We start from the raw sequence: 13,407 nt of genomic DNA, 5'->3' as shown, positions 1-13,407 counted from the left end.
TGATGTGTTATTAATCATCTCTAGAGACTGAATGATGGAATTCTTGTGCTGCAACATGAATCAATAAGTGCCTCTTACCTCTGTTTTCATTTTTTCACCATCTAAATAGCAGAAAGAAAGATTAGCTTAGGACTTGTTTAACTGCACTCTAGGCTCAATTTCTGTTGTTTCTTTATGTTTTCATCTGAACTGAATTGGACATGAATATGAATTCCCTGTGGCTCATATTTACCGTAGTTCACCTGTGTTGACAGTTATCTAGGGATTCTTTACTGCCCCTAGATAGAGCTCATTCGCCCTTTTCTGCTAACTTGTTTGAGAGATTCTTTGTTGCCTCTCATACCTTAGCCCTCTTTCCATCTTTTAAGTTTAAGTTTTGTTTCATGAGCAGCTACCCTGCTCCTCATTCTTCTTGTGACCAAGAAAACGCACCAGCAGTCTTACTCCTTGACTCCACGCCCAATGGTTTGAAACTTAACAGACTATGTTTTTCCTCTCTACTTGAACGCATCATCCTTCCCACCAAACTTAAACAAAACCCCTGAATTTCAATAGCTAGCCTAAAATCATCTTCAACGAAGCTACATCAGAAAGAGAGAGCCCTCTCTGACTGCAGGTGGGCTAGAACCTGCAGTCCAAAGTTGGTTTGTGGTTACCTCGGCCATATCCTTTCAAGAGCTTAAGGACAACCTGAGTGATAACATAATGGCGACTCCACTGGGGAACAATCCTCAGATAATTTCATAAATCAAGTTGGAAAGCTCTACTGGGAAAGAAACACACCTTCAAGAGTTTCTTTCTAGTTTTCTGGAGAAGGTCATCGTTTCCTTTACAACCATTTTTACAAGTTTAGTTCTGAGCTCTGATGGTGGACAGAGATCAGGCACTCCAAAGTGGATCATCCACCTGGCGACTCCACATCATCTTCACAATCAAGACTCCACTGGAGAAGCGAACCTAAAAGAGAAATTTTCAAAGTTTTGAGCAGTTTTACAGCCAAGTAATCCCATTTCAAAGTGTTAATAGTCAGACAGGATGACCGGGTGTGTGGAAGATGAAGTTAAACAAGCTGTAAATGAGTTCAAGAAGTTGTTATCAGAATATGAACTTGATGAAATTTTTTTTAGATTGGTATTGTTAAAGGTCAAAGCAATACAACAACCTCAAATCAAAATGTGTCTTCTTGATTTAGTTGTGGAAGAACATGAAAATGAAATTGAGCTTTTGCACTCTCAAATCCAGTTATACGATTTTCCTGATCTTAAAGGGTTCTTCCGAGATCTTCCTTCTCCGGGGTATGAGGAAATTGTGCTACCTCCTGACTTACAGATTGAGGTCAGTCATGCTTTCAAGAGAAAGACTGAAGTATTGGCTGCAGAGTTTGTTACTGAGGATATAGCTGTTTCATCAGCCCAAGAAGATGTAGAAGAAACTATCCCACATGATGCTTTTGTCGACCCTGTAGCTGATTACATGGAGGATCTTCTCAACTCAAAATCTTTAGCATGTTTTATCTATGAAGACCAGGTACTTCAGCAGTGGCCTTTATATGTCAAAATTTTGATTATAGGGGTACATGAACAAACAGTGTTTTTGATTTCACTAAAGGTCAGACAAACTGTTTGTTTCTTTCTACAAATGCTTAAGTGGTTGCACTGGTTGTTTCATTTCACCTAACCAGCAAACAGGTGCTGATTAAGGTAGGTAGGTAGGATTTCAGTTTTCTGTTTGGATATCAGCTTGTTGCAGTTGAAGCCCGAAGTGAAGGCCCTAAGCTCCTCAAGTATGCTGTCATGTATATAAATAAGACAGCCAGCAAGGGAAAGTTTTTTAGAATACAACAAATAATCGAAAATTAAAGGCAGTCTGACCTGCTGTTCTTGGCTTTTCACAAGGAAAAGCCATCCCCAAGTGGAGCCACTGTTAGCCTCCTGTTGCAACAGGTTTCATATTTCATGATTGACAGTGGAAGTGCCAAAAATGTTCATCTTTTCCATACTGCAAAAGTTCCATTTTTGAAAGATTTCTCAGTTAAGGGAAAGCCAAACAACCTAAGCTTGGTTTCCCTAAGTTTAAATTGCTTGCTTTAGGAGATAGAGAAAATTAGTATCTGTCCAAACAGTTTAAGCTTGGCAGATTAGTAGTTAGGTAGAGAATGAAGGCACCCAACAGCTTAATCTGGGTCCTTGGAAGAAATAAGGCTAGTTTTTAGATAGGGAGGCAGTTTAAAAGAAAAAGCAATCAGGGTTTGCAAGTCTAAGTGCACCCTTCCTGAAGTAACAAAAAATGCTAGGTGTATTAGGCTAGGTAGGTAGCTTGGGGTTGCAGAAGCAAGATCATCTTCAGTTTTGGCTTTGAGAAAGGAAGCTCATCTCATCAGTGGGAGAGGTAGCAAAGCCGTGTTTGATGGCAGAATGCTGGAAGCATGTCTAGCTTCCCTTCACTCCCCCCCAAGGTCCCTTACGAACATCCCCTTAAAGGACTTTGGGATCTGCCCAATAAGTCCTGATTTCTTCTCATTTCTGTGAAATATCAAGGTAAATGTTGACTTTGTTCAAATGAAAAGAAGCCACACTTCTTGTGTAAAATCACTTTTCACTCTCATTTACCCCTATGTCTAAGTTTTACTTTTGAAACTTAGCCTTCTGTTTTACTTTCATCTCACAATCCATATTAACTCCTTATTGTACTATGTAGCTCCCTAACTACTCCTCCATCCCCATTCACTATTAAAAAACATATAAAATTCCCAAAAATATTAAATAACCTCCCCTTGGCACTATAGCCATATGTCTTCTAGTCCGGGAAATAGCAGTCCATTTGGGGCTCTTATTAACCCTTCTGTCTCATAACCTTGGAATTAACCCAACCTCTCGTTGGGCTAATAACCTTTACCAATTCCCCGCTCATCAAAGGTCTTGTATTTTTACCCTCCGCAGTCATTATTCCCAAAGGTTAAATGTTTAAATGCTTTATTGAACATTAAACTAAATGTTTGACCCCGCGCGCATATAAATCCAAAAACCCACTTTATTAAAGTTTAAACCCCCCCGCCGCATGAATAATTAAATAAAATAGCGGGCGGGTCCCCGCCCTAACCTTCCACCGACTTACCCGCCCCGCCAGCCGTTAGATCTACCCCGCCCAAGATCTACGGTCGGCGGGTGTTTTTACCTAGCAAACGCCTGAGGGTTAGCGTCCGGGAGTTCGGCGGTTTTGCCCGTCGTACTCTCGCCACGCGTCACCCTCCCGAGCGTGGTAGAGCCCCCTCCTTTGAAACCACCCAGGCGCTAAAGCAGTGCGCCATGAAACTTCTTACCACTCTCCTGTATATGACGAAAGCGCCACGTCTGCCCCATGACGTCATCTCCTCGCCCCCGCCACTGTGCCACGTTGCCGCCACTTCATCCCTTTTGTGCCCGCGCCCTGCCACCATGTCACTGCCATGTCACTGCCCCGTCAGCTGCCACGTCATCTATCCGTACCCCGGACCCGCCGATGACGTCATGCTGACGTCATCCCGAAAAAAGCGCCAAAAGCGCCAAAATGTCAATTTTTGCTTAAAAAGCGCACAAACGACCGTTGTAGTTCATTTCTATTGGTTCATTTGAAGGCTCCGGCTCACTGTTTTATTCATTTTCGCATTCCCAAAGCTTAAAACATCCAGTTGAGCTGCCGCGGCCTGCAAATTCGGCTTCATAGCCTACCGTCGCACCTGCTCGTCCACTCTCGGCACTGTTTGAACCAGGTATTTGTCATATCTCCCCCATTTTCGCTCCTGTTCTTTCATTTTATCCACTGCACATACTATAAGCCTGCGAAATTTCCCAATTTGCGACACTGTTATGCCTGAGACTCCATTAAACTCACTGGAAACCTTTCACCTCAGAAAAGGCCTCGTAAACCTGGTGCCCATTTACAAATTCACTAGCGAGTTTTGTTTTAGAGCTTGGCCTCCAGGAAAAGTCTCGCAGCAGCTCAGCATTGCCCTGTTTTACCCTATTCCGCTGCTTATATCAGTCTACTGAAGCTGTAATTCTCCTCTACCCCTTTGCATTGTTCTTCATAGTCTCTAGCCCCAGAGAATTCACTAAGAAAAGGGAAGTTTTCAGCTCAATCATTCAAAAGTTGCATAATGGCCTCTCCATCTGCTCTGAACATCACTCCCATAAATCCACCAAGCAAAGAACTTGAGTCAATGGCTTTAGCTGATGCAGACTATCTTATTCAGGACCTGGTTGGAAACAGAAATCATTTGCATACCTATTGCCAGCTGAGAAACAGTTTCATAAATAAATCCGACATGTATGGCATATGGGAGTCCAATTTGCCACGCTATTTCCTCCCCTCTGTCAACATTTTTCCTGAAATTATTCACCTGTGTGCTGCGAATTATGAGCCAACTCAGAGGGCAGTTAAGTCTCCATCTGGGAGCATACTCTTTCATATCACACCTGACTCCATCAACCAGATGTTGAATTTCAAGCAGACTCAGATACTATTGCCCTTCTCCATGAATAACTTGCTGGAAGAAGCCTCCTGGCTTCCCGGCCCCAAGATTGAAAAAATTGCTAAGATCTTTATGAGGGCAGATTGTCAACCTAAGGAACCACCTCCATTCCCATATGATCATTTCAATGAGGTTGGTAAGTTACTTATAGACATGATATCTTATGTATTGGGTTTCACAACAAGTGAGCATGTGGATGAGACAGTGTTGGTTCTGTTGTCTTCATTTAGTCAAGGACAGCCTCCTGCTGTCAAGTATAATTATGCCAGGTTCATAGCAAATAAAATCCATGACCAGCTCATTAACCTAGACAGGCAAGGAGTTTTCAAATATTCCTCATACATCTATCATTTGCTCATGTATTATCAGTCCGAAAGCTTCCAATGCCCCATCAAGAAATTGAATTCAAAGGGAGAAAGAAGATCTGTTGTCTTCTGGTCATCTGTTTTCCATCAAGTCCAGCATTCTCCTTATTCATACTGTGAGTTCATTGACCAGTTCATTTATCCAGTCTCCTGCCTCTTGATGAAAGCTCCCCCTCCCAAAATAACTTATGAGATGCAGAAGCTATTACAATTATCTAAGAGCTACAAAGTAGGCGATTGGTACCTATATAAGAACCACACTGTGATTAGAATCTATGGCTGCGAGCTTTGTCCTTACAGGCTCCCAAGATATGTGCCAATGAGGCTGTTTGCCTTGGAATACTAGAGGCAGCTTATAAATTCAGATTTGACTCATTTTCACAGCACCAAGAAGAAGGCACAACTCAAATTCAAAGACCACCTAGGCCCCTTCATCATGAACAAGAAGGAAGGTTGGCAAGATGCTGACATGATACTCAAGGATCAATTCAAATTGAAAAGAAGTTTCTGGTGGGTCCCTTATGACCCGCTTGGCTTTATTAATGCCAGAAGGGTCAAATACAGATTGACACCATATGACCATTGCAAAAACCCACACATTGAAAAATATGCTAATCAAGATGCATGGGCACAAGGCACTTTAGTTGAAGAATTCACTCAAGAGGAAATTTTGGAGCAAACTGCTAAAGATCTTGAAAAAACACTTGACTTGGATTCTGCCGACTAGGTAACTCTCAAGCTACCATACCAAGTGGAGGAGGGCACATCTACAATTGCAGCTTCACAAGCTGCCCAAGGAGCATCTGCATCAGCAATAGGTACAGCCAAAGGAAAAGAGCCAATGGAGACAGAACAGTCAATGGTCACTGAACAGCCAGTCACTTCAACCGAACAAACTCAAGGGCAGACCCATCCTCAACGAATAGAGGCACTACAAGTGCCACCCCTACAAACTCCTGTCAATGAAGAAAGAGGCAGAAAGCGAGACCGAGAAGACTCCACACCTGCTAGTGGGTCTACACAGCAGCCTGAATCTAAAAGGCAAAGAGTTGATCCTCCAATTGAGGAGGAGGTCAGTGAGGAGGTCATAGAAAGCCCAAGAAGGGAGGCAAGCCAGAACACACCTACAAGCTCTTTTCAGCAAGAGCAAGACAGGTAGCACGGCATGTAGGTGTCTTCCTCCACACAATGAGGCAAGAAACGAGCTAGCGTTAAAGCCAGCGTCAAAGAAATCAAAGCTCAAAATGAGCTACTTAGAGTGCAACTATATCATCAATTCCTAAAAGCAACACCTGCCAAGCAGGAAAGATTGATGGCAAAATTTGACATCAAACAAGAAAAGATGATTCTCAGCCATTTCAAACCCAAGATTCAGCAGCCACAGTCAACTGCAGATTTTGTCAAGACAAGGTTAGAGGTCGTGGCCAAGGACATTCACACCATGGATCAAATAGAGCTACATAAGTAGACAGCAGAGATGCTTTATGCCACCCTTGCAGAGAAGGCCACATTGGCCCATGATTTGAAGGAATCATTAAAGAATACTAACGCTCAGCTGGATTTTGAAAGATTATCCTCCACAGTGAAAGACAATAGGATCAAAACATTGGAGGACATTATTGTTGATTCAGGACATGATCCTAAGGATCCTAAGGGTGTGAGGGCCCTTATGAAAAAGAAAGATGATGATATAGTTGCATTGAAAAAGAGATTGAGGTTGCTTCCTACTGAGCACCCTCAAATAGGAGAGCTGCAGAAAGAGAAATAAGCTAAGGATCAATTGGATTTGATGATGAAATTGAACCAAAGAGTAATTAATTTGGAAACAGAATTGGAGAAAGCGCTATAGGGCAAGCAGGGAGAGTCGACCTCCCAGCTGCCTCAAATAGTTCCAACTGTTGCTGCTATTCCATCTGCACAAGCAGCGGTAACTCCTCCAAATATTCCAGCAACTACCACAACAGCTACAGAAGCCACAACATCAACAACAGCAGCACCTGAAACGGGCATGAGCATGGATGAATTGACAAGAGCTGTCAATGAGCTAAAGCTGCAGGCAACAGAGATAAAGGAGGCCAAAGAAAAGCTGGCCAAACTGGAAGAAAAATATGATAAGTCCAAAATGACAGTGGCCGAGCAAACAAGGGAAATTAAAGCCCTGAAGGACAAAATTAAAACCTTGGAGAAAGAACTGTCTTTGGACAAGACCCTGGCTGAAATAAAGAAGATCCTGTGGGCCAAGATTAATCAGTCAATCACCAGCCAATGGAGGTCAATTCAGGCCATGTATGAACAGGTAGAATTACTTGGCCTTGCTAAGTTTGAAATTCAGAGAGCCAAAGCAGCATTGGGAAATATGCCTGAGCAGGCCAACAGAATGATTAATTTTCTGAATCATCAGACTAAGGAAGAGCTGGCAGCGCTGCATATCATGAACCGAACAGAGGCCATATTAACAGTAAAGAGGGTACCCACATTGAGAAGCTTTGTACAAACATTGGAAGCAAGATGTCGGGAAATACAGAGGGATGTAGACAATTTTGACACAAAGCTTGCAGCATTACAGACCAAAGAATTGCCCAGCCTACTGACTAGCGTTGGAAAATTTTTGACACGTGACCAATACGCAACCAGGCTTAATAATTATGTCACCAATCAGCTTACTGTTGTGTCAAGTACTACAACAGAGGCAGGGCCGCCTTCAGAACAAACCCTCTATGACAGGCTGGAAAGCTTATTTTACATGGACCATGAAGTTAATCACCTGTTTGAAATGCTTCCAAATTATTACAAGTATACAGAGGCCGATGAGACACTTGTCAAAATACAACAACATCAATTACCTCCCGAGGATTGGTGGCAAGTGATGCTGGACGTGTTGCCCAGGTGATTTCAGTTTTTGACTTTTATTTATTTATTTATTTCAAAATCTCAGTCAGCTACAGGTCAGTAGCAAGCACAGGATAAGGCATGAGGCACCGGTCAGAGCAATTAAGGAACACGCAGGGCAGGCTAAACAGTGACGAAGCAAAGAGCTGGGACAACAAGCTTAAAGGCCCGGATTTTTTGAAAGCGCAACCCCAGCCGACTCAAATGGACTCAAAATTCAATATTCACTGACAAAAAGAGCAGTTGTTACATGTGTCTTTATTTCAGCATTTATTTTCTCATCAACTGCTCCTTAGGAGTTGGTAAAGAAGTTATGAGTTAATAACTCATCCTCTAGATATTTTTGTATCTTGTTTTTGTATATATACAACCCTCTGCATTGTTAAAGGGGTTGGTCGGCTAATGTATTCCTGAAGAGACTCACACTGTATGTCTGATACTTTCTCTATAATCAAAGACTGCTTACAAGCTTGGAGAATGGACTGTTTGATGTGTTATTAATGATCTCTGGAGACTGAATGATGGAATTCTTGTGCTGCAACATGAATCAATAAGTGCCTCTTACCTCTGTTTTCATTTTTTCACCATCTAAATAGCAGAAAGAAAGATTAGCTTAGAACTTGTTTAACTGCACTCTAGGCTCAATTTCTGCTGTTTCTTTATGTTTTCATCTGAACTGAATTGGACATGAATATGAATTCCCTATGGCTCATATTTACCCTAATTCACCTGTGTTGACAGTTATCTAGGGATTCTTTACTGCCCCTAGATAGAGCTCATTCGCCCTTTTCTGCTAACCTATTTGAGAGATTCTTTGTTGCCTCTCATACCTTAGCCCTCTTTCCATCTTTTAAGTTTAAGTGTTGTTTCATGAGCAACTACCCTGCTCCTCATTCTACTTGTGACCAAGAAAATGCACTAGCAGTCTTACTCCTTGACTCCACGCCCAATGGTTTGAAACTTAACAAACTATGTTTTTCCTCTCTACTTGAACGCATCATCCTTCCCACCAAACTTAAACAAAACCCCTGAATTTCAATAGCTAGCCTAAAATCATCTTCAATGAAGCTACATCAGAAAGAGAGAGCCCTCTCTGACTGTAGGTGGGCTAGAACTTGCAGTCCAAAGTTGGTTTGTGGTTACCTCGGCCGTATCCTTTCAAGAGCTTAAGGACAACCTGAGTGATAACAATCACATCATTCATAGTGGAAATGCCTTGTCATCACCACAGTCATGTTATAGGTGGTTGGTGCAAAGGCTATGAAACTCCGGGGCCAAGTCCTAGTTGTGTATTAATTCTGGAATCAACCTTGATCACATAACTCAGGCAAGCACTATAACTCAAGAAAACTCAAGGACAACTGAGAATTAAGATTGTTGGTTGCGTCACAAGTATGAAAAGTCAATAAAGAGCCAAGAAAAAAACGTATTGAACAATATATTGAAAGTAATGCTTTAGTATTTTGTAAACACTCATTCAAGTTGTTAGAATATAGAGGTTGGACAATAACAAGTATGAAATATGCAATGTTTACATTTCTCTCAACTAATATTTTAAGTGAATGTTAACCAATGAAGATCCTAGTGAAATATACCAAAGAAAATATATAACTTCATAAAATAAACATATAATGATATACAGTTATTTCTAAGATATATATATATATATATATATATAATCCTAAGCATTTAATAAATTTGAAGTTTAAAAGGATTTATGATAATTATTAAAGTAAACAATTTATTACATAGATTTTGCTACTCATTTAGGTATGAGGAATGAATGGTATGGCATAATCTAGTAAAGGTTTTTAAGAAATAATCATAAATTCCTTTTCCTAATAAAGGAGTTCCTAAGGTTTTAAAATCCATAGATCACAAAATTTAGATATATCTATGTACAAAGTGGGCATTAGTAGAAATCAACCTGTAAACTAATGCACGGTAGCCTTTACTCATCAGTTTTTATGGTAGACAAGCATGCTTCCAACACCATAGTCGAAATTAATATGGGTACACAACTTCCATTTCCCAAAATTTCTTCTTGCAAGGTATATTGCGTAAGTGTAAAAGCCATCAATACTCCATTGAAATGTAATGGTCATCAAAAAAATGTAGCTTAACAGCCTAAATGACATTGCTAGAGCCAAAAGTACACTAATATCAAACTTATACAAAATAACAATAGGTGCAGAACAACCTAAAATATTATTCATATCTTAGATATGTTATTAAATGTTTTATATATATCTCAAATACTAAGCTTTTACTACACCACCCTAGTTAAAAAGGTCAAGAGAAGAATCAAAAGTAACGATACAATAAAGAAAATTATGAGAGCATCCAAGATACATATAAACATTTTATGTCCATATACTTGTACATTTTTACATTTTTCTGAAACTTTTGCTGAAATTGAGCCAACTCTTCCATGTTCACAGATGCTGACAAAAACCTGTCGGTAAAATTCCATTCATAAATTCATTTCATTACAAGTGTATTGATCGAGGTCATAACATAAAAAATGAAAAAGGGTCTTCCATGGATATAGACATATAGGAATCATTTTGAACATTTAGCATACAAAACTTTGAAGAGTTGATTTGACTACAACAGATGAAGGCTCCTTCCACGATCATTTCTGTTGATTTTTTTATTGAGTCCTCCATTCCCTTTTACGAACCAGGTCATTATTTAAGATCTTATTTTTTTATTGAGTCCTCCATCCCTTTTTACAAACTAGGTCATTATTTAAGATCTTTAACATGATGGGACAAATTAATCATTTCCTCTAAAAGTGACAAACACTCATCTTGGTTTGCAGAGACTATTTCAAATCTCTCCAATATATTCACCACATCAAGAAGACCTGCAACAACCCAGTGTGCCTACCCTAATCTTATTAGGAGATTCTTAACCACTTTCATTGCTTCACTAGAATGTTGAGATGAAATAGTATCTTTCTAAAAACCATGAAAGGGAAAAAACATTAGATAAAATATTAATTTCTTTCCATTTAAATATATTTACTCTCAAAATCTTAGAACAAAAATTAACACTTAATACTGATTATACACATATTTTGGAGGAATCTAAATTTCTTGTTATTCATACTCAGATTTCAAGTTTAGTTGATTATAAGAAATTCATTGATATTTAATACGCACCAAATCCAAAGCGCCATTGGTTGCCTTGAACATGATTTCCTTTAGTGTTGAAAAGAATGAACTATGTGGCCAATAGTGGTCAATCGATGGTTTTTTATCTAACGAGTTTGTCTAAAAATAAAATGAAATTTATTCAATATGTCATGTGGAGACATATTAACAACAATCTCCAATTCAATTCACATACTCAATTGGACATGAAAAATAGAGATCCATCTTACCTTGACGATTTTGAAAAGCTAAGATAAATCCTGGATGAGGGCATCGAGATTGATGTTGTCATTTTTTGCACCAATTGCAATAGCTTCTTTAACCTTTTTAGTAAGTTCAGGAATTGTTGAGGTGCTGAGAGAGGGATTGCCACTTCCTAGAGACTCATGGGGTTGGGGTTCACTCTATGTTCTATGTTGCAGTAGAAGAAGAGAAACTTTCCATGGAAGAAGGAGAAACATCATGAGAAGTGGAGGAAGGAAGGAGATAATAGTACAAGAGAGGATGCAATAAAAGAAAAAATCCCATCTCTACAAAATATTTTTCTAAGAAAAGAAAAACCCTTTCCTCTACGAAATTCATTCTGAGACAAAAGAAGAACCTCTTTAAAAAAAAAAATATTGCCTTTTTATTCCAAAACACTAGTGTAGCAACAGTTAGGTACAAGGGTTTGAATACCTTGATTCTATATTATAAAAACCCTATAACATAATATCAAACCATAACCAGAGAAAGCCATGTGTTCTCAGCAAGCATTGTGATCGAGGCATCAAGGTTTCTCTCGTCTTGGGAAGCCTCTAATCAAGTTAGAAACCCTTGTATAAAATCTTAAAGAAAAAAAGAAATCAGGTTAATAAATAGATTACTAGAATTGTATTTTACCTCCTATTTGTAGCCAAGGAGTGTTGAATAAATCCAAATATCTGTGAAGAAAAATGACCTCATTTACCTTAGTTTGAACCCTAACCAAAATTCGTAACCATCAAAGATGATGGACGAAGTAAAACACAAAAAGATAGGTCATATGGGTAGTCTCTAACATTGGTGAGGGGTTGATTGTCGATGCCCGTTTGTTACCCTTTGTTTAAAACTCCATGGGGTTGAAGCCGACATTTGTGGTGGTTTCTACTAGTATGCCAATATTAGTTTCTTAAAGTGGAATAAAGCGACAAATGACTTGAGCTCGTGGGATGAAGGTAAAAGGTTTCTTTTTTACTTTTTTCTTCCAACAAATTCTTCCACCCATTTAGTGGATCAACATATAGATATATTATATAAATACCCAAAGTCTCAAAGGAAGTGGAAAATACCTCAAAATCCATAGGGTCTGAAATGAAATTCACAGGCCTCTAAATGTCTCAAAACCCCCAAGGTCCTGAAAGCAAATTCATAGGCTACTTTCTTCCAGTTTTCAACTTCCTTAAACCTTAAAAACCCTAAACAAAAGAATAAATAACCAACAATAAAAATAATAAAAGGATTTCATTTCAATTACCAAATTTGAATTCTTTCTTCGTTCTTTGGGGATCTTGACCTCTCCTTCATCGATCTCAACTTGGACATCCTTCAGATCCTTTCCATCCACCGTGCAGTCAACGGAGAGGCTGTGCCCAAAATCTCCTTCACTGGCATGGACAATTCCTTCATCATGTAGCTCGGCCTCATAACCCTAGAGATCTCAATGATATCATCGATGGATATATTTCCATTGTTCTTGATGTTATTCAACTTCTTCCTATCTCTCTCGGGCTCCTTGACATATTTTATGACTAGGGAAGCCACAATCATCACCACAATGACCTTCACCTTCCAGGTTTGAATGGTGAGCTTTATTGTGACCCTAACCCTTCCAATACTTTGTTGTTTCCTTTGCAATATATTCTTCGATATTCTTGGGCGACAAACCCAAAGAACTGATCTTAGGGAAAAAATACAAAGCAACTCCCACTTCACCCCTTGTGGCCCCCATGTACACTTCAACCACTTGGGAAGGATCAAGCTTGGGAGGCATGGATGTCAAATTTTTCAGAAAACACTAAAGAGTCTTTGATTCTCTTGCTACTGTTGGTTTTTTTTCTTTTTTCTTAATTTAAGACAATTACATACAACTTGAGTATGCCAGATGTAGGTAAAATGCTTGTTTCTCCTTTTGTCTTAATTTAAGTGTAAAACCCCCTCCCAAGTCTACCGAAAGTAACCATGCTAACTGGGGAAAACATGAGGAGAATGCTACTATGATCATATTCGACCTCCTATGTCACCTTAAGGAAGTGGAATTGACGAAACATCACATATAGTCATCCAACATCATCAACAGAACCCTCAGGAGACAAGTAGCCACTCATACAACCCATCCCTGGGTCCCACTACTATTCTGCAGCTCTTAGGCCATAGTCATTCTCATGTTATGGGCAAGGGAGTGAGTAGTAACCCAAAGTCACTCTCATGGCCTGTCTGCCAGCAACTGTGGACCAATATTGCTAGT

The 13,407-nt window shown here is 39.6% G+C and overlaps 1 pseudogene; it reads right to left on the bottom strand.

Moving 5' to 3' along the window:
* Positions 1 to 12,261: 12,261 nt before the first annotated feature.
* Positions 12,262 to 12,933, bottom strand: LOC149174690 (large ribosomal subunit protein uL11x pseudogene; annotated as a pseudogene).
* Positions 12,934 to 13,407: the final 474 nt, after the last annotated feature.

The sequence above is a fragment of the Pinus tabuliformis genome, chromosome 4_1, assembly GCF_031772625.1.
Source record: "Pinus tabuliformis cultivar Carrire ecotype Pingquan chromosome 4_1, CPIR1, whole genome shotgun sequence".
Taxonomy (NCBI): domain Eukaryota; kingdom Viridiplantae; phylum Streptophyta; class Pinopsida; order Pinales; family Pinaceae; genus Pinus; species Pinus tabuliformis.
This window is presented reverse-complemented; position numbering and strand designations above follow the sequence as displayed.